This window comes from Tympanuchus pallidicinctus, unplaced genomic scaffold (assembly GCF_026119805.1).
Source record: "Tympanuchus pallidicinctus isolate F22 unplaced genomic scaffold, pur_lepc_1.0 scaffold15, whole genome shotgun sequence".
NCBI lineage: Eukaryota > Metazoa > Chordata > Aves > Galliformes > Phasianidae > Tympanuchus > Tympanuchus pallidicinctus.
In genome coordinates, this window is record NW_026294669.1 from 6951641 (window position 1) to 6964519 (window position 12879).

The 12879-nt window shown below is 44.1% G+C and overlaps 1 protein-coding gene across 9 annotated transcripts in view; it reads left to right on the top strand.

The window, feature by feature from the left end:
- The window catches only part of NCKAP5 (NCK associated protein 5), a 377529-nt gene that overhangs the window by 148006 nt on the left and 216644 nt on the right, over positions 1–12879 (top strand). Inside the window, exon 1 of one of the 9 annotated variants that reach the window (XM_052676203.1) lies at positions 1480–1548. The exons of the other annotated variants lie outside the window; for them this stretch is intronic. The gene's annotated coding sequence lies outside the window, so the exon portion shown is untranslated. Of the gene's footprint in view, positions 1–1479; positions 1549–12879 lie in introns of those variants that run through there. 9 annotated transcript variants of the gene reach the window in all.

Genomic DNA, 12879 nt, shown 5'->3' on the forward strand with positions numbered 1-12879 from the left:
CACTTATGTCTCAGAACATGCAGCCCCTGCAGCTCCCATCGCTGATTATAGAGGAATCAGAGCAGGCGATTTGGATTGACTGTGCAAGCAATACATATTACAATGTGACTGCATTTTATTGGAATGTTGTTATTCCTACTTAAACAGAACATCAGCATATTTTAAACTCAGTAATTAAAATCAACTCTTGGGAGAGTTGTTGAAGGTGTTTCCCGGCACAACAAAGCAATTAAACACATCAACAGGCATTACTTCATTGCTGTGCGACTGCTACAGGATCCGGGCTTAAGCCACGACAACCTCATTCTAATGAAGAGTCAGAATCCATTTGTAGAACCCAAATCAAGGGGATTTAGGGACCTTTTGTCTACCAAATGCCTGGTTCTCTTCTCACATTTCTTGCCAGCTTTCTTTCAGAGAGTGTTGTAGTATTTCAGAACTGAAGTCATAGCTAAATCATTCCTCCAGTACTTTTTTCACCTCTCGTTAGGTACAGCTCTGGCCTCCAGTCAGTGTCATGAGGAGCATGAACTCTGCATCCTATGTGTCCTACACTCTCAGTTCCATCCCATCAAGATTCTCCCTTCTTGTTTCTAAGACCCTGACCTTCTCCAGTTAAACCAGAGGATCCTACCTATGCTCCCTCTGTCTCTACACTTGGATTCTCTTAGGTGCAAGACATCTACAAATTCCCCATCACATCCAAAAATAGGACCGGAGAATCATAGAATATCCCAAGTTGGAATGGATCCCTAAAGATCACTGAGTCCAACGCCTGAAATAACACTGATGCGATCGATCTGTCTGCTGGACCACGATGGCCACACAATTCTTTGACCTCAGGCCGACGAGGCGGGCTCTCCAGAAGCAGTCTTTCCCAGCACAGCAGGATTTACGAGGCACGCCAGCCGGCCGGACCCAACGGTGCGCGGCCCCGCGCTGCTCACTCAGCAGGCCGTGCCTCCTTCCCACGCTTCCGACGGCCCCGAGGCGGCACGGCCGCTCGGGGAGCGCAGCGGGCCGGGCTGCGCGGCGCTGCCCCTGGGGGATTTCGGCGGCGGTAGAACCTCGCGCGGGGCGGCCCCGGCCCGGGACGAGCCGCCGGCCCCGGCCCCGCCGCCGCAGACAATGGCCGCCCCCACCCGACCCCCCCTCAACCCCCTCCCCGCCGTGGCGAGCCCCTGCTGCCGCCGCACGGTTGCCGGAGCCATTCAGTCGCGGCCGATCGCGGCGACCGCGGCAGACGGGCAGGATCTAACGGCCCGGTGCTCCGCGGCTGCCCGGGGCTGGGGCGGGCGGCTCGGGCGGAGCCCCCCCTCGCCCCCCGCGCGAAGTGCCGCCCCCGCATGCCGAGCGTCCCGCGGCCGCGGAGGGAGCGGGGCGCTCCGCAGCGCGACGAAGCGGAGGAGGCGCGCGGCGGCCGGCGGCGGGGGGCAGCCCGGGGGGGCGCGGCCCCGCTCCGCTCGTCGAGGCGGCGGCCGGCGCTGCGCTCCCCGGGCCCGGCGCGGGCCGCCCCCAGCCGTCGCAGCATGTCCCGCCTGGCAGCAGGTAAGGCGCCAGCCTCGTCCCGCCTCGCCTCTTTCACCTGCCCGCCGTGCCGCCGCCTTCCTTCCCCCGGCAGCCCCTCGCCATCCCCGGGGCCGGCGCGGACGGGCGCGGCCTGCGGGCGGAGGCGGCCCCGGCCCCGGCACCTGCTCCCGCCCCGCTCCCCGCCCAGCCGCCCTCGCCCCGCTGGGCCCGGCGCCTGCTGCCCGCCGCGCTGGAGGCCCGGGACTCCCTCGTTCCCTGCCTTGTTCCCTGCCTTGTTCCCTGCCTTCTTCCGTGTCTCCTTCCCTGCCTCCCTGCCGCCTCCGCCCCGCTGCGTGTCAGCCCGCGGCGCAACGCGCTGCCTTCCCCTTGAGCTGCTGCTCTCGCGGTCGAGTCCTGTTGCGTCCTGAGGCGGCAGCATCCTAACAATCCTTGCTGTTGTCATTTTCACATGATAATAGTAAATTATTATTTAATGTATTATTTAATGTTTGTGTAAAAATGTCTTCTTCGCATTGCATGAGCCGTGGACAAGTGGCTGGTGCCGATGGGAGAAGTTGAGCAGAACAGAGCTCAGTGCAGAGCACACAAAGCAATGTGATGCGGGATGTGCTGTGGGCCTGGGAGGCATCGGGCTGTTGGCTCAGCTGCTGGTCAGGCTGTTGGTCCGGCAGTTGGCTCAACTGTTGACTCTTAGTAGGGTGCTGGAGTCGATGTCCATCGTTTGAGGTGGGCTTACCCGAATGGCACCCGAACTAAGCTAGAATGAGCATGCGGTTTCCTCACAAGAAAAAAGTCAGAGCTTCATAAATAGCACAGCGTTGCTAGCTCTGTGTATTTAAGGTTCTTTTTCTCTGCAAACTTAAACTATTGTAGATTTGGAATCATAAATGCCTACTGCAAATTTCTGCTTGTCTTAAAAATGGCTGTTTTGGCTAAAACCCTTGTTTATCATCAGAAAAGTTTTAGCAAGTGAAGTACCATTAAATAGACAAGTGATTTACATCGGGAGGTCAGCTGTGTACATTACGGGGTTGCAGATAAGCTGTGTAAGTAAACAGAAGCGTGGGGCTCAGTTATTGTGCATGGCCAAAGAGATATCATGGGGCTGTTTCGCTAGTTAATAGCACAGGGCTGCGTGGGAACTGTTTGATCTGCAGGACTTTTGCTTGGCAGCGGTTTACTTAAGGTTATTACACTCTGTTTGGAGACTCGTGTTTGCCAGCCATTATTGCATTCTTAGCTCCAGGCTTCCCAGAGTTACAGGTTAGTAGGTCAATAAAAAATTGCACTGAAATGCTGGAATTGACAGGCTGGGTTTTTAAAATGCGGTTGGGGAATAACTGTGCAACAATCAGAACTCTGAGGAATTGGGTTTTTTTCCAATGTTTTTTGATGCCGGTTAATGGTGAACCAAAAATACTACTTTTGCCCTTGAACACTGGGAACGTTTTTCCATTTCTTGTTAACAGGGAAAACAAATTGTATAAGCCAAGTGCAGAGTGCTCTGTCAGGATGAAGTGACCAGCTTCCTACCCAGCCTCGCTGCCATCTGCCAGCGATCGGGGCAGTGGTACCACTGGCAGTAGGTAGGCTTGCCAGTACAAGAGTATAAATGTCATCAGGTCCCAGCTGCTGCAGATTTATGTGTTCTTTTAAGTGTGTAAATGACTGTGCCACACTGGGAAATGGTATGAAAAAAGTATGTCATTAGATTGCAATTGCTTTAAAAGCACTTTAGTAAAATCTAAAGTCTTCTAAGATGAAGCAGTTCCAGAACTTGGTTGCAGGATGTGTTCTAGGAGCCCGGCTCTAGTGTCTTACTGCCCGACTGCAGACCTGCAGCACGTGCCATGTCCCTGCTCTGCCAAACACTGGAAGCCCGCAGTGTGCACAGAGCAGCTCCATCCATGCCATCCCATGCAATTTATGTGCTCAAAGTGAAGCATATGGCTGTCCTGTGCCTGGCTCAGTGTGCGCTGACAATTAGGGGTGGATCAGATGTTCAGAGCAGAGGAAAATGAGACAGATCACAACTTGTGGATGGTTTCAGCAGCTCACGTTCAGTTTGCTGATTGGAACTTTGTGTCCTTTAGCTCAGGACTACCTTCACTTGTATGGTTCATGTACTGCTCTCTTCTTGTTTTTAGAGTGCTTCCTCAGAAAATCATTCCTGCCTCCCTTTTTCTCATCTGTCTTTGCTGTTAATTGACGTAGCTTTTACTTACTGACAGGCATTTGTGTTTAAGTAGGTATTTGGTGACTCTTTCTTTCTGAAGCAAAGATCCCCCCTTTCTGTCGTAGCTATGTTGTGGTTACTTCTCCACTCCTGTGCCAAGTTGGGTTCGTTACAGCTCTTGCTGAGCGTTGCAGCTGTGCCACCATTGACTCTAACAGATAATCCCCTGCTCAGTGCCAGAGATGCTCAGCAGTAGAAGCCAGGTGTTGTGTATAAATCCACTTATCACACTGATTAGTTTTCCTTTTAAGACCCTGAATTTGGAACCAGTTAGCCACCTGCTTAACCTCAGGGTTGCAACACTGAAGTATAGGGGTGATTCTGGGTGTGAAGCCAAATGTGTGTAGGTGTTTGCAGGATTAGGGCTCGCAAAGATACGCTGCACTAAAAGGTGGAAGATCTTAAAGAAGATCTCTTCTGCTTTGCTCCTCGAGAATTATGGTAGGTAGTTGTGATTAATTTGGCTATTTAGTTAAAATGCAGTCACATTGTGTGATATAGAGCTGGCTTCGTTCTGGTGTTTAAGAGGCATGAATTTTGTTTCTGCTTTCGGTGTGTCCGCCAAGGTTTGGGGTCACTTCTTCCACCTGTGTTGCACTGTGTGAAGCTGGCATTGTCAGAATGCTGATGTGGAATTGGCACTGCTCAGAAATCAGTGGAGATGCAATTGTAATAGCACTTGTATGGAAAGTCAGCCAGGAGCCTGGTGAGTTTGAGGTTTGTGTTTCTATTATAAAGAAGGTCTGGTGGGATTACTGCAGCAAAATACTGTTTATTGTTTCTAGCTCTTTGATATTTAGCTCTCATTTAAATTGGGTAATGGAAACTCCTAGACCAAAGAATTAGATAGAATTAGAATATTAGATAATGGATACAGGCCTAAGCTGATGTGGATAGAATAAAAAAAAATAATCAGGCAAATTCTTTTTTCTTCTTTTTTTTTTTTGTTTTTAATATATTTTTAATGTATTCAGATGATTCAAACATAAAGACTGGGTATTCTGCCAGCAAGACTTGATATGCAAAATTCTTCTAAAAGCCAGAGACACTGGAATTCTCTACTTCTTTGGGAACTGATTTTTCTTCTATTCTTCTCCCTTGAAATGAAAATGGGAAGTTGTATAGTTTTTGGTTTAGTTTTTCAGAAGAAGTGAAGTTTTGTAATACAGAAACTAATGGCTTATAAAGGGGAGTCAAATACTTCTTCCTCTCTTGCTGTGCTGTACATACAGACAATTCACATCTGAAACATAAATTATTCCTCAGAATAATCAAAATGCAAGTAAGGGGGGCAGAAACAAGATATGCAAAAAAGTTTGATGTATCGTAGAAACAAATTCTTCACTGCTGCTGTATATTGTAAAAGAACAAAAAGAAGCACTCTCTTTTTCCCCAACTCTCGTCTTAGTACCTCCCTTAAGTCTGTACTGTTCTGACTGTTCTGAGCCAACCATTTACCAGTTGCTTTCCATGTACATCTTTCTTCCATCTTCTAGTAACTTTCCTTGCACTGTATAAAACTCCCTTTAAATAGACTCTTGGCTCCTGTTGGTATGTGTTGTTCAAAATAGATAATGCAGCTGTTCTCTCATTGCATTCACTCAAATCCTTAAGGCTTCTCAGTGCCAAGGTTTGCCCACGTTGTTGCTCTAACCTACTTCAGGAAGCTAAGATCTTTGTCTCATCGTGCTAACAAGAAAGTTACCTGTGTACCAGTTCTTACTGTGATTTTTTTTTTTATTTTTTTTTCCTGAAGTTGCTTCAAGACTTCAGAATGATAATTCTGATTTTCTTTGCTATAATTTTTCCCTCTTTCTCTCTCTTTTTTTGTACTGATTGCCTGCATACCTCATCTCTGCCCTCTGTGTTCACCTGTGTTCCAGCATATGTTGCAAGACTCGGATATAGAAGCCAGGTTTCACTTTGTAGGGTGACGACCCCACAAACCAGCTACAGCTTGAAGGATGGCTGCATCACTAGTGAGTAACTTTGTGCCATGCAGTAAGCAGAGAATGTAGGCCAAGGCAGTGTAATAGAGTCATCTTCCTGTTGACTTTGGGTCATGTCCAGAGCTACCAGTTGAGCCATACTCAACATGTGGTACCTCTTGGCTTTCCCTTGCATTGGCAATAAAGTAGTTCCTGGTGGCTGCAGGGAGTCATAATCACTCCAATGGTTGTTAATGGGAATCGTACCTAACAGCTTTTGAACAGTTTACAACATTGTTTCTGTTTTTTGGGTGCTCCAGCTGTCATCCAGGAGCACAGTTTCTTCAGAAGGAAAGCTACAGGCTCACCAGTGATGTGGCTTTATGTCTTGATGTGAGGCAAGCTTTCACCTAAGAGGGCATTAAATTACCAGTGAAAATGCATATAGTGGATTAAAATAAAATAGTAAGAACATGTGCTCTAAAAAACGAAGTCAGAGAGATAAACTGCACTGTATAAGGAAAAATAAGGAGAACTTGGTCAGCAAGGAGCTGATTTCTTTTGAAATCCAAATTTCATTCACAAGGTCCTGACTGTAACAAATCAAGGAATGCTTACACCGGAACTGCTGAGGCTGTCACTGCCTGCCATTGTGTCTTACGGCCCAGTATTAAACTTCTGGATAACAGGAGACTGCAAACCTGGTGTATGCGACCTTGTAAGCATGAACTCTGTCTCTGAGAACCAGAAAGGCCTAAAATATCCCAAGACATCCCACTTCGGACTCCCTGGGAGGAGCAAGGCAGGTCTTGTGAATGGAAGAAAGGATTGGGAGTTCAGATGACGTGCTTCATGATGGTATCTGGGCAGGTGAGGAGGAATAAAATGGCTCTGCTGGATCTTGATTTACTGCCTCTTGGAGGAAAATGATGAAATTGTAGCTGGGAAGAGAACAGCAGATTTGGAGGAATTAATTAAAGGTAGAAAATACTTAGTTGCAGAGAGATGCTCTATTCAATTTGAGAAGTGGTACTAGAAAAGTGAGAATCTAAGGAATAAAAAGATTGTAGTGTCAGGGCTGGAGATCTGTGGTACGGATATTATGATCAGTGGGGAAAGGTTCTCCTTCACTGTAACACATGCTGTTGGAGATCCCAGAACAACTTGTAAGCCTGGGGGAAAGCAAATGTGCTATTAAAAGATTTTAGGATCTTTTATTTTACTGACGTTTCTCTGGAACGGAGATATTTCTATAAAAGAAAAGGTCCATTTTTTTCATAACTACTAGTGAAATTATTTTTGGTAAAAGCTTGTTGTGTCACTCGTCACTATAGCATTAATGCACATAAAACAGGATGAGTGTGCTCTCTGAAGGATTTACTTTGCAGAGTAGTGGAGAGATACTTGGGTGTTTATTGTGCATTTTGTTGGGTGCTTGTGGATTTGTGCTAGAGTGAAGTCTGGGTAGGCTGGGATCTATCAGTATGTGAGCTTTTCTCTCCCTTGGCAAGGAAAAGCTTTTCTAAGAGAGATATTTATAGCAATGCTTAGATAAATATTATTAGAGTCTGGATTAATCTCCTTAACATCTTCAGTCAGCAGTGGTGTAGCTGTGATAGGCTTAAAGATGGTAAGGTTCTCAGTCGTGGGTGTCTCTTAAGAGATTAACATGGAGAAAGAAGTCAAGCTTTTGGCACATAAGCCCTATTGTCTGTCTGTTTAGTTCTGTTAATCTCTTTTTTATGATGCCAGCACAGACTAAGTATTTTTGAGTGAGATCCAAGTTAGTTGAAGTGTACCTGGTTTGTCTAGTAGTGGTTGGAGAAAGCCTCAGTGTGAAGCATGTAATAAATAGTTCTACTGCATTTGCTGCAGTCTTACACTGGTAAATCAATTTGAAGATAGTAGTTGAATTGGTAAGAATTATTGTTAGATCTACATAGTACCCACAGTTCCAATCAGACGTGCTCACTGGTAGTTCCAAGGGGATCGAAACATGGCATGTCTCTCCTCCCTCTTCTTCCCTAAATTAATGCTTCTAATTTAGAGCTCCAATGCCACAGGACAAAATCACTGCTCTGCAGTTGGGGTCTGCACCTTTTTCCCTTTCAGATCTGTACCAAATCTCTGTCTGCCTTCAGAAAAGCTTGTTGGTTTTTTTTCCCCTTCTTTTTTGCAATTTTTACCAAATATCCCATCGGTGTAGGAGTGCCGTTCCTGCCGTGTGGTTGCTGTTACCACATGACCTCTGACTCATTTCTGTCTTACCTTTTGGGAGATCATCTATCAGCATTCATAGAAAATGATGATTTTGCTCAGAATATATTAGAAATCACAGCTTTTGTTCAGCAAGCTACAGGAGATAAATCCTTTCCAAAAGGGTAGGTGTCTCAGCTGATACAATGTGACAGAGTTAAATCAGATTAGAGATTTCTTCTTTGGCTGCCGGTATCTACCTGAAGATAAGACAAAATTGCTTATATCATAATAATTAATAAAATATTCTATGTAAGAGACTGAATAACCTGTGCAGTGATATTTTAGATATCTGTCTAGTTTTACACACTCTACAGCTTCTTTGTAACAGATTCACGTAATTATTATCAATGTGAGCACAGTTTGTAGAGTCTGTTATCTAACTCAGGAATGTTACTATAATGTCATACCAGCTTTGCTCCTAATAAAATCAGTGAATTTTTTCTTTTAGCTGCAATGCTGCAAAGTTGTGAAGGTTGACAATTGAGACTGGTGCCACTGGCTATCCCAGTGACAGTAGCATTTGATTTTTGTATGTTGTGCTGGGATGAAGGCCAGTTGGCCTCTAAAGATAGTTTCCATGGCTACAGTCCTACTAAGAAAGAAACTGTTGTCACAGCATTTTTCCTTTGGACCTTTATGGGCTTTATGCAAGCTGTCAAGTCAATTAATTTTCATCAGATGTATTGGTTATTAGCTTTTGAAAGCAGGGGGGCATGGGAGGATATATGTGATGGAAGAAAGCATTAAACTAAGTAAAACATCAAGAGATTTCTTTATGTACGTGATATGGACATGTTTCAGATTTACAAAATCCCATTACTGCAGCATCTGATAGGCCAAAATGCAATCTATGCTCAAAAGACAAGATCCTGAAATTGCTGAACTTTATTTCTGAGAATAAGCAAGCCTGTCACTGACTTTCACCATTGCTTTGTGTTGGATGTTGTGATTTTTTTTATTTTTTTATTTTATTTTTTTTTTTAATACCTTTTAAAAATGAAATGAAAAAGAAAACCCTGCCTGTTAGGAAAGCTCACCAAAGTTGGTTTGAAATAAGGACTGTCTTTTGTGCTGCTTATATAGAAGTGCATGAAAAGAGCAGTAAATGCTATGGCAGTATGTTGTACAAAAATAAGCTTTGAGCAGAAGATTGTTTCAAGAAGCAAGCAGGGTGAAGCCATGGTTTTTACTCTGCAGTGGAGCTGTGGCACACTGCTGGGACTGATGCTAGGGGATGATTACTGTTGCCAGCCTGAACCCCATGTTTCTGGGGTAGAAGTATCTAAGTACTCAGACTGCAGTGTTTGAGCAGTTTGCCTAATTTTGTGACACCTTTTCTCATGCTTTCTGTATGAAGTGCTGGGCAGGCTGTGTATTCTTCCTGTAGTTCTGGGTCTGGCTGCTGTCCCCATGTTCCCCAGCAGTCTCCGCTCTCTTTTACCTGCTCACAAATTTGCTTGCCAGCTCTCACTCCCCAGGCTTTTCCTCTCCTCTTCTGCCTAGGGACAGTTCACAACAGTGAGTCAATTCACCATAAGCAGTGACTTCAGAGTCAAACTGATCTGTAGGGGAGAGCCATTGCTGATATGTAGACATTTCACTGATGAAAACTTGCTGGTTTCAGCAATGTAAAATCACCAGAAAAAAAAAAAATAGGGTGCTCTGGGGAAGCAGGAAAAGAGAGGAGATGGATGAAATACAGGCACAGAGGAATGGAAGCTGGGGTATGGCTGAGGAGAGGAGGGCAAGGCCCTGCAGGTTGGTGTCCCTGTTGTGTAAGGCTCGGCCAGCAAACTCCTGGGAAAATCATCTGTCCGTGCAGGAGGGAACAGATCTATAACCCCCAAATGAAAACCAAATGAAAGTGTGATGGTGGCTGGAGATGGAGGAAGAGATGTATAAACAAAACATGCAAAGGGTCAGTGGGGCCATTGCTTCTGGGACAGTGAGAGCATTTCCTTTCCAACTGTGGCATTTGGCCCAGCCCTGCTGGCTCCAGCTCCACGACTGTCTGCCCTTCAAAGATCTGGCTGTAGTGTTTTGCTGCTTGGCATAGTGGGCATGATTTCCTAGGGTACTCATTACACCTTTCCTCAGTAACACCTTGGCACTATGAGGTGTTTGTGTGAATTCACTTGGAACCATTCTGCTTGTGCAAAGAAAAGTGATGGTGTTTTGTTGAATGCTTTGTTAACAACGTGGCAGCAACCATGAAAAAATACCACTATTTTTTAAAGGAAACTTCTTGTGATCTGTATATAGAGGAAAATGGGAATTATGGAGTGCTTATCTTGAAATTGGTTTTCCACATCTGTCATTTACAATTCTGAAAGATTGGAAGCTCTGGATTTCTTAAGTGAAGCTGCAGTTCCTATAGATGGGTACAGAAACGCTGTCTGTAAAGGGCTGCAGTTTTTCATGATGTTTCACAGGGTGGTACTGGGGAAGATACCTGCTGAATGTGACCTTGTGTATTATGAGAGTTTCTCTCTTCCTATATCTGAGATGTGAAAAAATGCATGTATAGGCTAACCAAAATTACCTGAAGCTTACTAAGTAGCTGTACAACCATGCTACTAGGCCATTGTGTCAATGCAGGGTGAGAACCTTGCCAGAAGGCAGTGCAAGGCACTGATGGAGAGCCGTAGCCACACAAGGCCTTCACTGTTGGCCGTGCATTCTCTCTGACTGTGCATAAAGGGGTAAATATGGATGTTGTGTGCAGAACAAAATCCCAGTGTGTCACTTCCAGGTGAGATTAGGTAATAGCTTTCACTTTGAATTGTGGAAACTGTTTTTATGGGATGTCCAGCAATGAACACGTACAGGTTTTATAGTAAGAAATAATATGCAATCTAAAACCATATGGTTTTCTTCTGCTTCACTAAAAAAATTTCTTCGCTTGTCTTTTGGACAGCCTCCTAATGACAGAAAACTAATTAAGACAGTATCTTGTGAAGAAAAATATGTCAACATAGAAGCAATCTGGGTGTATCGAAAGGATAGCTTTTGTGGCATGATCAAACAGGAGAAACTATTCTGTTCTGATCTGGGGCTTTAAGAAAGGAAAGCAAATACATACATCCCCTAGGTATTGATCCACCAAGTTTGGAAAAGCTCTGAACACCCATATATACAAAGAGCACGGATGACATATTCTGTACTTACATACTTCTATAGTTTCACTAATTTTTCTAATGCTCTTGTAAAGTACTGTAAAGATCCACTGATAAAACTTCATGATCAACCCTGGGTATCAAGAGAAATTTCTTTCTCCCAGAAATTTGCCAGCTATTGGTGGTGTTGGATGTCCAAGCAGATGCTTATTGCAGCCTCATGCTGATCTTCTGAATGCAAGGTAAATGCTTGCCTTTGGTATAAGCAGCAAATATTCAAAATGTCCACGCATGTATTTTCTGTCAGCTGTCTTGATCTCATATAAAGTAAAGGCATGAGTATGTAAGGGTGTGGAACTTATCATCTGTAAAGTTGATCACTGGTTTCATAAGTGACTATTTGTCTTTATTACGTGAGCGCTTTAAGTGTAGTTGATAGTTTTACAATCCCTAACACCAAATTAACTTGAATTCAAGATTAGGCTCACTTAGTTAATTAGCAAATGCCCTTTACTGGATTTATTTGTCAGTACAGCTTTTGCCTGGGGGACTAAATTCTGAAATAATCAATACCTTGATTTCAGGCTGACTTTTTCCTGATTCTGTAAATGAGGTAATACTTGTGGTAGTGTTATGTGACCACCGTATATGGTTTTGATTTTGCTTCATACCCAAGGTGATGTATTTGGCTGGAGGTGATGACTATAATAAGTCATTTCAGACCACAATTTATTACTCAGCCTCATAGATAAAATACTGGAATCTTTCTGCTGTGGAAAAAATGGTGAGGAGCTCTATTCAAACATCCAAATTACTATTCAAAATTACTTTCCATGTGTTATTTTGAGTTGAAACTGGAAAGATTAGTCTAAGCATTTGGTTGACATTTGAACATCTGAAAATGTTCCCATGTTACTGCTTCAGACAGTTGGTAATTTAAGTCTTTATTAGTTTACATTTAATATTTGTTTGGAAATGCCTGAATGCTAACACATCATAATCATGATTCACCCTTATCTCTTATGTTATTTATTTTGTTTGCTGAAACTAAACTTCTGCAGAAGTTCATGCTGTGTGAGCTTTGGGAAGCTGGCCTATTCACAGAGCAGATCTTGTTGATTTCCTTGGGGAAAACTGTTTAAGATTCCCCGAGGAGATTTAATTTCTCTGGGATTTTGTGGAGGTGTTTGGTTCCCTGGTTCAGGTTTTAAGCAAAAAAAAAAAAAAAAAAAAAAGTGTTTTTTTTTTTGTTTTTTTTTTTTTTTTCAATCAGCACTAAGAGGCCAGTTTTAAAAAATTCAGTATTGAAGCAAGTCCTGCTCACACAGAGCTTGGAGAAGCAGCGTGGGTAGCACAAGTGAGTCCTGTGCCAGGCGCTGCTCAGTCCTTGCATCATCCCCAGACAATCCCAGGCTGTGATTGGGCTGCATGTGACTTTAAATGGCTCTGTAAATATACACAAAAGGACTTTCATTGCTCCGCTGGTACTTCTGATGTGCTCTGGTTTTCATTTTCCCTGTCACTAAGTGTTACATTGGCAAAACTGTCGCTGAGAACTTGGTTTCCTATCTTCACTTGAACGTGTTTGAAAGCATTTTGCATATATTACCATATGCTGCATCCATTATTTAAAGTGACAACTGTAATTTCTGTATTAAAATTAGCCTGAGTGTGTGCCAGCCCCTGTTTGATCCAATGCAAATACTGCCCTTTGAGGAGCTCTGCACAGTCTGGGCGAGAGTCCCTGTAGATCCGATCCTTTTAAAAGCCAGTCTTTTCTTCTCCTCTTTTAGGTCTACTGAGACAGTGA